This window comes from Cynara cardunculus, unplaced genomic scaffold, assembly GCF_001531365.2.
Source record: "Cynara cardunculus var. scolymus isolate 2C unplaced genomic scaffold, CcrdV1 Un_Scaffold_1333, whole genome shotgun sequence".
Lineage (NCBI taxonomy): Eukaryota > Viridiplantae > Streptophyta > Magnoliopsida > Asterales > Asteraceae > Cynara > Cynara cardunculus.
Genome location: NW_020200737.1, coordinates 96,304 through 106,894, shown reverse-complemented (window position 1 = coordinate 106,894; position 10,591 = coordinate 96,304).

Sequence of the window (10,591 nt, the reverse complement as noted above, 5' to 3'; positions counted from 1 at the left end):
AGATCTAGCTTAGTGATAGTAACTGAAGAATTAGAAGGAATAGAAGAAAAAGAAGAATCAACTGAAGGACTTTCAGAGATCAAAGCTGACGGAGAGCTTTTCATTTCTCTAGAATCTTTAAGAAGATTCTTCTTCTGTTGACGGGATTGCTCAGGTTTAAGCAATATCCCATAAAGGGTACTAAGATAGAGAGTGGACATGTCCTTGGACATCTTAAGACACATGGTATATTGATCCCATGATTGTGGAAAACATTCAAGAAATTTTTCCAGAGTCTTAGAGTTTATCCTTTTCCAACTGTCCTTAAATCGATAAGAAGATAATTAAAACGTTGATGTACTTCAGACAAAGTTTCAGTATTTACACAAATAAAGCTTTCATATTTTCTTACTAAATTTATCTTTCTTAACTCTTGTACTTCAGTAGTACCTTCATATTGAACACATAGAGTGTCCTACATGGATTTCGAGGTTTTGAGCTTCATCACTATAATATTCGTTTTCCAGATATCGTTGATCGGGTTTTAAAGTATTATGGTAATGGAAAGTTTGGAGTTAATTTAAGTTATTTAAGGGTTTTATAGAAGTGATCTTATGTTTCTTTTTAGATGGTGAATAAATGATATACTATTTTAAGGGTAGAAGGCTTTAGGGGGGGTGCCTGCTCATGCACCACCCCCATCTCTTTCTCTTTGGTAAGATTTGGAAGAACATAGAAGCATATTTCAAAGCTGTGTTTTTAAGGCAAAGGTGAGTTCTTTTACTGAATTTGAGTATTCCTGATTGTTACACTCTTCAATATATGTTGTTATAACCCTAACATGTGGTGTATGAATTGATTATAACTGCATTTCAATTGTTATTCTATTCACCTACAATGAATCAACTAAAGAGAACCCTCATCGGACAAAGCATTGTCCGATAAGGTCCCTCATCGGATAAGGAAGTGTCCGATAAGGTTCCTTCATCGATCAAGTGTTGTCCGTTAACCTCCTTCATTGATTAAAGCATTGTCCAGTAAGGACCCTTCAACGATTAAGTGTAGTCTGGTAAACCCTTTCATCGATCATAGCAGTATCCGGATAAGACTCCTCACCAGTCAAAGGAGTGTCCGGATAAGACTCCTCACATGTCAAAGTAGTGTCCGGATAAGACTTCTCATCGGTCAAATCGGTGTCCAAATAGGACTTCTCACTGGTCAAGATAGTGCCCGGATATGACTAAATGTTGTCTGATGAGATCTCTTTCTTTCATAAAGTATTATTTTGACTAAACCTTATCATTCATATTATGGTTATAAATTAAATGGCGGTGTTGATCTTCTTCTCATTGATTTGATGATAATCCCTTTTACCCATCGCAATATTATGTTTCTGTCTATTCATTTCAGCAATCATCACTTAGATTAGTTAAAACTTTCTATCTTGTAAATCTTGTTTTTTTCTTTACTTTCAGTGTACAACGTATATATGTAATAGGTCTAGAATTTCTGGTGTAACACTTGTATCTTTCCATTGAATAATATGAGTATTTCTCCAGTATTACTGAAAAAGATCCTTGAAAAGAGTAATAGGGACATGTATCTATGACTTCCAACTTACTCTTATATTCATTGACCACGTTCAATTGTGAATAAGATTTCAGTTTCAGTTTTGATAACTTGTACTTGTTTCTCATAAACTTGTAATCCCTTACAACTTAAGTAAACTTATATAAGAAAACTGAATCACTAAAAAAGATCTCAAAATAGTTAAAAAGGACTTGTACTTTATTTGTAACTTTTTCTTACTATTGTAATTTAGACAATTTCTTTATATTGCATTGTCATCATCAAATAGGGGTAGATTGTTGATCCTCTCTTATTGATTTGATGATAATCCCTTTTACCTATCGAAGTATAGTGTTTATGTTTATTTAGTTTCAACGATAATCATTGAGTCTGTTTAGTGATCGCTGAACATGTATTGTAACTCTCCGTTGACTGTTATAGTTGACTGATCTCTACTCAGTTATCATTCTTCCTCTCTAAGAAACTAACCCAATAAGTTATTTCTGTCACTACTCTATCTCTAAAGAGAAAGAACCACTTTGAACAAGTGAAAAACACTTTTCTAAGTCTTTAATTCTTACAACAAATCTTTTCTCTTTGCTAAGTGTAATAGTGTATATCATTAGATTATTTAGATTGGTTTATTTACCTTATCTTTTCTGCAAATAATTTGTAAAATTTGTATCTATCCTTCTTTATCAATATATGATTTTTAAAAGTGAAATTTTATGTGTTTGTATTCATCCCACCTCCCCTTCTAGAAACTGATCCTATAACTCTTATAGATCCAGCTAGGATCAACAGACCTAAAACTCATGCTAGCAAGAGTTGTTGAATCCATCGCGCTTGCCATAATTTCAAATATTCAGCCATCCCTCATTGCCATGGAGGCCCGGACAAGAGACAACACCACTCTTCTCCAGCAGCTTCAATGTTTTGTGACCCAACATAATAATTCCACCAACTTAGTTCTGGTCACCAAGTTTGAGTCCTTATTTGCCTAAATTGCTGTAACAGATGCTTCTATAGCATTTCTTTCTAAAGTCATCCAGAGTTTGCTTCCTGCTCTTACCCTTGCACACCATCCATCACTCCTGAAGATCTCTCATTCTTCATTGAGAGGTTAGAGAGTTGTTCGTCGTCTTTACATCTTCTGCCACTTCCTTTTCACTAGTCTCTAGAGCTGATCTTCAATGATTCAAAGAGTCGATAATTTAGAAATTCAACTAAATTATTGCTAAATTTGTCAAGAAGGCCATTGAACCTATTGTTATAGTACAATCTGCCATCTCACAACAGCAGGTTCGTACAGAAGAATTATTGAAAAAGATTAAAGAAGACAGAAAGAATATGGTCCGTCAATTTTACACCTCTACCTTTAAGAGGAAGAAGAATTCCTCTGCCTCCTATGCTGACGAAGAAATATTCAAAAAGTAGAGGTATAGCGACGAATACCCAAATGATCAGGGTCTTGGTCCTCATAAGGGGGATATATCATCCACACTGCAGCAATACCATCTGCCACTATAGCTCCATCATCACCTGCAACACCACCTTTATCATCAGTTACCCTACCAACCACTACTAATGTAAATATTAGTGTAGAGGCTAGGGAACCAGTGGATGCAACCTTTGGTGATGTAAATAATGTAAAAGAGTCTGAGCGCACCAAGTATCATTTTTGCTTCTTTTACCTTTGATCCTTTGGTAAATGCAGCTACCCCAACAGCAAGGGTGATCCCAATCTCAGAGTTTCCTCTTCCATCACCAGACTCATCATCCACAGAGCCAACACCTCTAGCAAGCAAAGAGACTTCACCACCAATAAACATAAGTTCTGAATCTGCTCAAAAGTCTCAGCTTCCAGAATCTATTTCTCCTTCTGCACCAACAAGTCCTAAAGCTTATACACCACCAGTCTCTCCCACTCATCCAGAGCCAATAATGGAGCCAAAGCCCACTAGTGAACTTCCAATTTCTAATTTTTCAACAGCTTCCATTGCTTCATAGACACGTATCCAGGTCTCTAACATTCCTTTAACCTCCAGGAAACCACCCTCAACCGATGGAGTCCAAGAGGTTATAGCTCAAATAGAGTCTTTAAGGAGGCATCATGTTGGTCCCGTGAGGGTCTACAAGAAGAGAAACAGTTTGTAGAAGGGGGGAGATGAATACAAACACAAATTTAAAATATATATTGATAGAGAAGATCAATACAGATTTTACAAGACTGTTTGCGGAAAGATAAGGTAATAAAAACCTATCTAAACAATCTTTGGTTACACACAAAGTCTTAGCAAATACAAGAAAATAAATTGATATAAAGAATATCCTTTACTTAAGCTAGAAAATGCTTGAAGTAAGAATTAGGGTTAGAGAGTGAGTTGCGCGCACTCTACATGGAGAAGTTTATACCCAGTGCATTAAATGAACATTTAATGCAATATGGTAGGGTTAGAGTGCGTGTCAAGCCTTAAAAGGAAGGTTTGTCCTTTGCTACAGTGAATAGTACAAAAAGCACTATTCATGAGCAGACATCCTTACTTAAAGTTGGTGGACAAAGAGTCGACTAGTCGGCTCCGTATCGTACTAACTTTCATAAGGGTATGAGTTTTGTCCTTTGCGTGTATAAGGACAAGACAACAACAATCGTGCTAAGCAAGCTCCCTTTGATCGCTGAATGTTGGAATGACCTGAAGGTCTCATCATCATTCGCTGAAGGTTAAGTAGTCTTCATACATATGTAGACAGGCTTGTAATCACTGAGTATCGTTTCAGATAACGTACTCGCCGGTCTCTAATCTTCAGTTTCAGTTCTTCGATGTTTGTTGAAGGTTCTTTGGTGTGAGTGTTGTCTTCTTGAAGTATTGTTGTCTCTGATAGATTTACAGTGCAAGTTCTTCAGCGATCACTGAACATACTCAGTGAAGGTCGCTGGAACTGAAAATACAGAAACATAAATACAACGTATAAGTAAAAGGGATTATCATCAAATCACTTGAGAGAGAGGATCAACAATCTCCCCCTATTTAATGATGTCACGCCCCGATTTTTTTTATTTTTTTATTTTTTTATTTTTTTCTATCGAGTGCCGTGACGTCATTCTTAATCACTTATGTCATGAACAAAAATACGAACTTAAAATTTCCAACACATAATATGTTTAACTTAATTCGTTACATAATTACGGAAGCGTAAAATACTTTAACATAATCAATGCTAATTAAAATATCTAATCAAGCATGATTCAAAAACATAGTCCCGTCTTTCTTCATTCACTCGTCTACTGACAAATGACACCTGAGATATATACATATATAGTATAAGCAAAAGCTTAGTGAATACAATATGGTTTCATGATCACATGCACACACAAAACAGTGTTTTAGCGTATTTTAATTATTATCTTGCAAGTGAGGCCTCGACTCGTCATTTTTTTTTTGCGTATGTGGCGTATTGTATGGACGAGGACTCCAAGACCTCGGAATTGCAAGCCCTCCTTTCATGTCCAWYCCACCCCGTACGGTGGACGAATCTTGCCGAATCATACTAGTTGCATATCATTTATTTGCAATACTCACTCATTAATGCAAATCTCTTCGTGACATGCAACATACATCTCATGCAAGTGACAACATAAATCACATATGTATCATCGTCATTTTTTTTCACATTATACACATACTTGAATATCATATTGATAATAACAAGTCATCATAATCTTTCTCMTCAACATCACCTTTCATATCATGCATATATTTAAATATCATGCACATCAATATAATCAAGTTATCATCATATGCATATAAACATATCATGAATATATCATGGATAAAATACTTTTGTAATAATCATGTATATATCCCATAAAAATCGCATAATGTACTCASCTGATAACGAAGATTGCTTAACTAACGTCGCTGACTGGTAACCTACAATTTATAATAGCAAATAACATATAAATGATTAATTTCTCCCAAAGGCTAACATAAAAATCAACTTATGGTCAACTACGTCGGCTAGGGTCAACCTTGGTCAACTATGCTTAAGAACGTTCCTCACATCAACTAAAATTATAGGAACGTGAGTTCCGAAATAAGGTGTATCGTCTAGCTATATGTCTTAAAACTATATCACAAACGCTTTTAGGACCATAGCCCCTCTGGTTGTATTGACCAGAGCCCCTCTAGTTGTATTGACCAGAGCCTCTCTGGTTGAACCAACCAGACTTAGAATATATTTCGTCATTCAAAAACTAAAATCTGAGACATAAGGCTACTAAGGTTTTATAAAGAATCTAAAAACGAAGCCAACCATAAAAGAACATGAATGTTAGTTGAGTATTTTACCTCTAATCGACGAAAAACGAAGATTTCGGATGGGGACTTTCGAGCTCCGATTTCTCTCCTGATTCTTAACGAAAGTTTGGATGAAAACTTTAGAGCAAAGTTTAGCCTATATGTATAATGAGATTTTTGTCGTAATAGTTGAATAATCAGACCAATAGGGAGCTTCAAAGGAGAGGTCGATTTCGTATCTCTGAATTTGCAGATTTGATGCATATTTACAAAACAGGTCCTTCTGCATTTGCAGGTCTGATGCATATTTACAAAACAGGTCCTTCTGCATTTGCAGGTCTGATGCATATTTACAAAACAAGTCCTTCTGCATTTGCAGGTCTGATGCATATTTACAAAACAAGTCCTTCTGATTTGGACCTGCTTACATCTGACCCAACAGAGGTCGTTTTCGCACTTCTGAATTTCCAGGTCTGATGCATATTTACAAAATAGGTCCTTCTGCCTTTACAGGTCTGATGCATATTTACAAAACAGGTCCTTCTGATTTGGACCTGCTTACATTTGACCCAACCCCTTAACTATCACGAATTTACAACTTTCACCCATGTCCCAACTTTTTCTTTCACTTTTGGTCCGATTTTTAACTTATTTTAAGATTTCGATAATTATTTCTTTAACTAACCACATAAATATTTTAACACCTCAAATAAATTTAATAAATAAAAATTATATATTTAAAGACTCGTACAATATATATATTTAAAATTTTGGGTTTTACAGATGATAACAAGATAACATAAAGAAGGTTAGTTAGGAAAAGTTATATACAAAGTGCATGTCCCTTTTTATTATTTTGGGATCTTTTTCAGTTTGGTCAGTCTCAGGTTGGGAATTTTTCTTAAGTTATATCTAAGAAAATTTACAAGTACGAAAACTGAAACTGAAAGCTTATTCACTGATTTATAGATTGTCAGTGAATGCGACAAGTAGCACTGGAACTCATAGACTTGTGTCCCTATTACTTTTTTCAAGGATATTTTTCAGTGAAGTACATGGAATACTCATTTTTTTAATCATAGAAAATATTACAAGTATTATAGTACATGTACAAAACTTACAAAATATAAGTACAATCACTGAAAGTAGACATAGTATACAAAGTTACAAGGAAAAGTGGATTGTTGTTACAAAGAGAAACTATTCTAGAGATCTTAGATCTATGTACCCAGGTACATTTTCACCAAGTTTTCTTCGACGTAGAAATTCCCTTCGTATCTTCAGATCTATGAATTTTCCAGGCATGCTATCATCTATCCAGAGCAAAAGATAAACCAAATGATCCATTGGACATAGATGTAGCTCTGACATTATCTGAAATCTGACTTCACCTTCATAGTCAAGGAATATAACTCCTAACTCAGGTTTAAAATGCACATAATTGGGTGTAAAGGGACCCTTATCTGGCAAGTCAAGATTCAATATAGAAATGTATGTACTCTTATGACCCTTCAAGACTTCATCCGAGGAGAACCTTGTTTCATGTTCATTCCTCATAAATGGTTCATCATTAGAATCAGAGAGATTGAGTTTCTTCTTCCCATCTTTCTTTAGAGTTGGCCGATTAGGGACCTTGACATACCTGGACATCCTTTTGATAAGCTTGCTGATGGTGTCCTCGATAAGTGTCTTGTGTCTCAACTTGGATTGTTGAATGGCTTGTCTGATCTCCATCCATTTGTTGTATCTATAGCGGCCAAGGTAGGAAGGGTACTCGATAACGGCATCAAGATTGTCCCTGGTGATGAGTATTGAGACCAGTGTTCCACCGTCTTTAGAACGTCCGCTGATGCTGACGCTGATAATCGGGCRGGGACTGAGTCTCTTTTTCAGTTTTGCTTCGCTCCATTGCTTGTCCTTATCCATCAGCTTCAGGTTCTTCTTGCGTTCAGCTTCTGCAATCGAAAGAAGTTTAGCCTGGGCTTGGACATCATTCACNTCCATTGCTTGTCCTTATCCATCAGCTTCAGGTTCTTCTTGCGTTCAGCTTCTGCAATCGAAAGAAGTTTAGCCTGGGCTTGGACATCATTCACCGTTTTCTTGGACTTTTTCTTGGGAAGGACTTTTTCAGCTAGTGACTTGGCCAGCTTCAAGCTGTCTTCAGTCTGTTTCTTTTGAAGCTCAAGCTCTTCTTTAGCCCTTAATGCCTTGAGTCTTTCAGCTTCAGATAAGAAGTCAAACTTACCACCACTAGAGGTACGAAGAGAGATTTTTACTCTAGTCTGGTCGAGTGACTCCTTCAGCTGAGACATCTCCTGGTCGGTAGGAGCACGAGAAGTGGGTTGATCAGGTACCCACTCCAGTCGACCACAGGTGGTTGATGGAATATGAAGTTGATAATTTGAAGTAATCACTACCTGAGAGGTAGAGTCTTCAAACAAAGGGTATTGAGGGATTTTGAACAATACCTTCAAGTTCCCTTCTTCAGCGATCGTCTTGCCTTTCGACTTGGGGTCCTGGTTCCCTGATGGAGTCGATTCACCTTTCCTTTACTCTCCCTGGGATGTGGAATCCCTTAAAGTAACACCTTTGGTGACGGTTGATGGCTTCTGGAACTTGATGGTAAAGTCATCTTCATCATCATCGTCGTTGTCGCTATCTTGATCATTTCCGGTGTCTGGAATGGTAGGTTCATCATCGTCTTCATCATCATCTTCATCATCATCATCATCATCATCATCATCATCACCAGCAGCAGTGATGGTATGGGCATCATCTCTAGGGATGGCATTGACATCCTCAGCTAGAGCAGCTTCAGTGGTCGTGATTACAGGAGTAGCAACTGCTTCAGTTCTAGGAGCCTCAACTTCTACTGCAGTTGTAGCTGATACTGGACCAACGGCCTGAGGAGAAGTAGGAACAACATCAAATGATTCACCAGCGTTGGACCTCATCTCCCCCTCTCTGGCTAAGACTTGAGAGAATTGGCCAGAGAGTTCGTCCAAGCGCTGACGCTGGAGAACCATTGAATCCTCCAGCCTTTGCAAAGCAATGGCTAGAGTTGTCGTTGCCTTACGCGCCTCATGGAGATGAGCACGATCATCAGCAGAGAAAGAGGGTGCGATCACTGGAGCTGGTTGACGGACAGCATCCATGATCTGTTGAAGAAAACCAGTCTGCTGATCAGCTATAGCCTGAGCATCGTTAGCCCTGCAGTGAAGAACAACAATGGCATCGTTGTTGGCTTGAACAGCTTCTTGGAGAGTCTGGAGATGACTCTGAACTTCTTGAACATCCGCCTGGAGGGCAAGAAAGTTCGCATCAAGATTACCTTGACGGGGCATCTCTTGGTGAACTTCGTTGATCCTGCAGAGGACGGTATCAATGGCTGGAAGGAGAAGTTTGATGTCTGACGCCATATCATAGTCATCATCGACATCTTTATCTCCTCCATCATATTTCTCTCTTTCTTCCTCTTCCACTTCCTGAGCATCAGACTGATGCATTGAAGAAGGACATGCAAAAGAAGAAGTATGAGCTGAGGGCTCAAGGTTAGAAGAAAAGAAAGGGTAGGAAGATGGAATACCTGAGGGGCCATCAGTGACATCTAAAGGATTGTCACTGGCGTGAGCAAAGATGTCCTTGAGAGGATGGACATCCGTATGCCGAGGAGCATCCTCAGGTCCAGTGGTGCGCGTCTCAATATTAGGGAGGACAGTCGCTGATACATCATCGACATGTGTAAAGAACAAGAAGGAGGAGGAGAAGAAATGTTCGAGAAGAGACGTGGGTGTTCAGCGGTGGCGGCGCTGATATTTACACTTTTAGTGATTTGGGTCACCGAAGTGATTGGTGAAGGTACCACTGATACGACAGTGATGGGAGAAATCACTGAAGAGTTGGGAGGGTGAACCGAAGACGCCTCGGGGGTAAGGCTAGTTTCAATAACTGAAGCCTTTTGAGAGGCCCCAGCTAGTGATGTGGTTGTCCCCTTTTTGGACTTCTTGGCTCTCTGAGNGGCTCAAGGTTAGAAGAAAAGAAAGGGTAGGAAGATGGAATACCTGAGGGGCCATCAGTGACATCTAAAGGATTGTCACTGGCGTGAGCAAAGATGTCCTTGAGAGGATGGACATCCGTATGCCGAGGAGCATCCTCAGGTCCAGTGGTGCGCGTCTCAATATTAGGGAGGACAGTCGCTGATACATCATCGACATGTGTAAAGAACAAGAAGGAGGAGGAGAAGAAATGTTCGAGAAGAGACGTGGGTGTTCAGCGGTGGCGGCGCTGATATTTACACTTTTAGTGATTTGGGTCACCGAAGTGATTGGTGAAGGTACCACTGATACGACAGTGATGGGAGAAATCACTGAAGAGTTGGGAGGGTGAACCGAAGACGCCTCGGGGGTAAGGCTAGTTTCAATAACTGAAGCCTTTTGAGAGGCCCCAGCTAGTGATGTGGTTGTCCCCTTTTTGGACTTCTTGGCTCTCTGAGGAGAACCAAGAGTTGGTTCAGAAGGTCGTTTTGAAGGGGTTTTGGTGGCTTGGCTAGACGCAGGGGGGTTTGCCCTTGTCATGGCTATCTGAGGAGAAGAGGTAGTGATGGACACAATGGAAGATAGTGCCACACCACTGTCCCTCAGCTTATGATCCAGAATCCTGGATCCAAGCTTGAAAACCGGAAGGTTTCCTTCTTTGGGGTAAAGGGCTTTAAAGATCTTTGAAAACACCATCGAAAGAAACCGGGT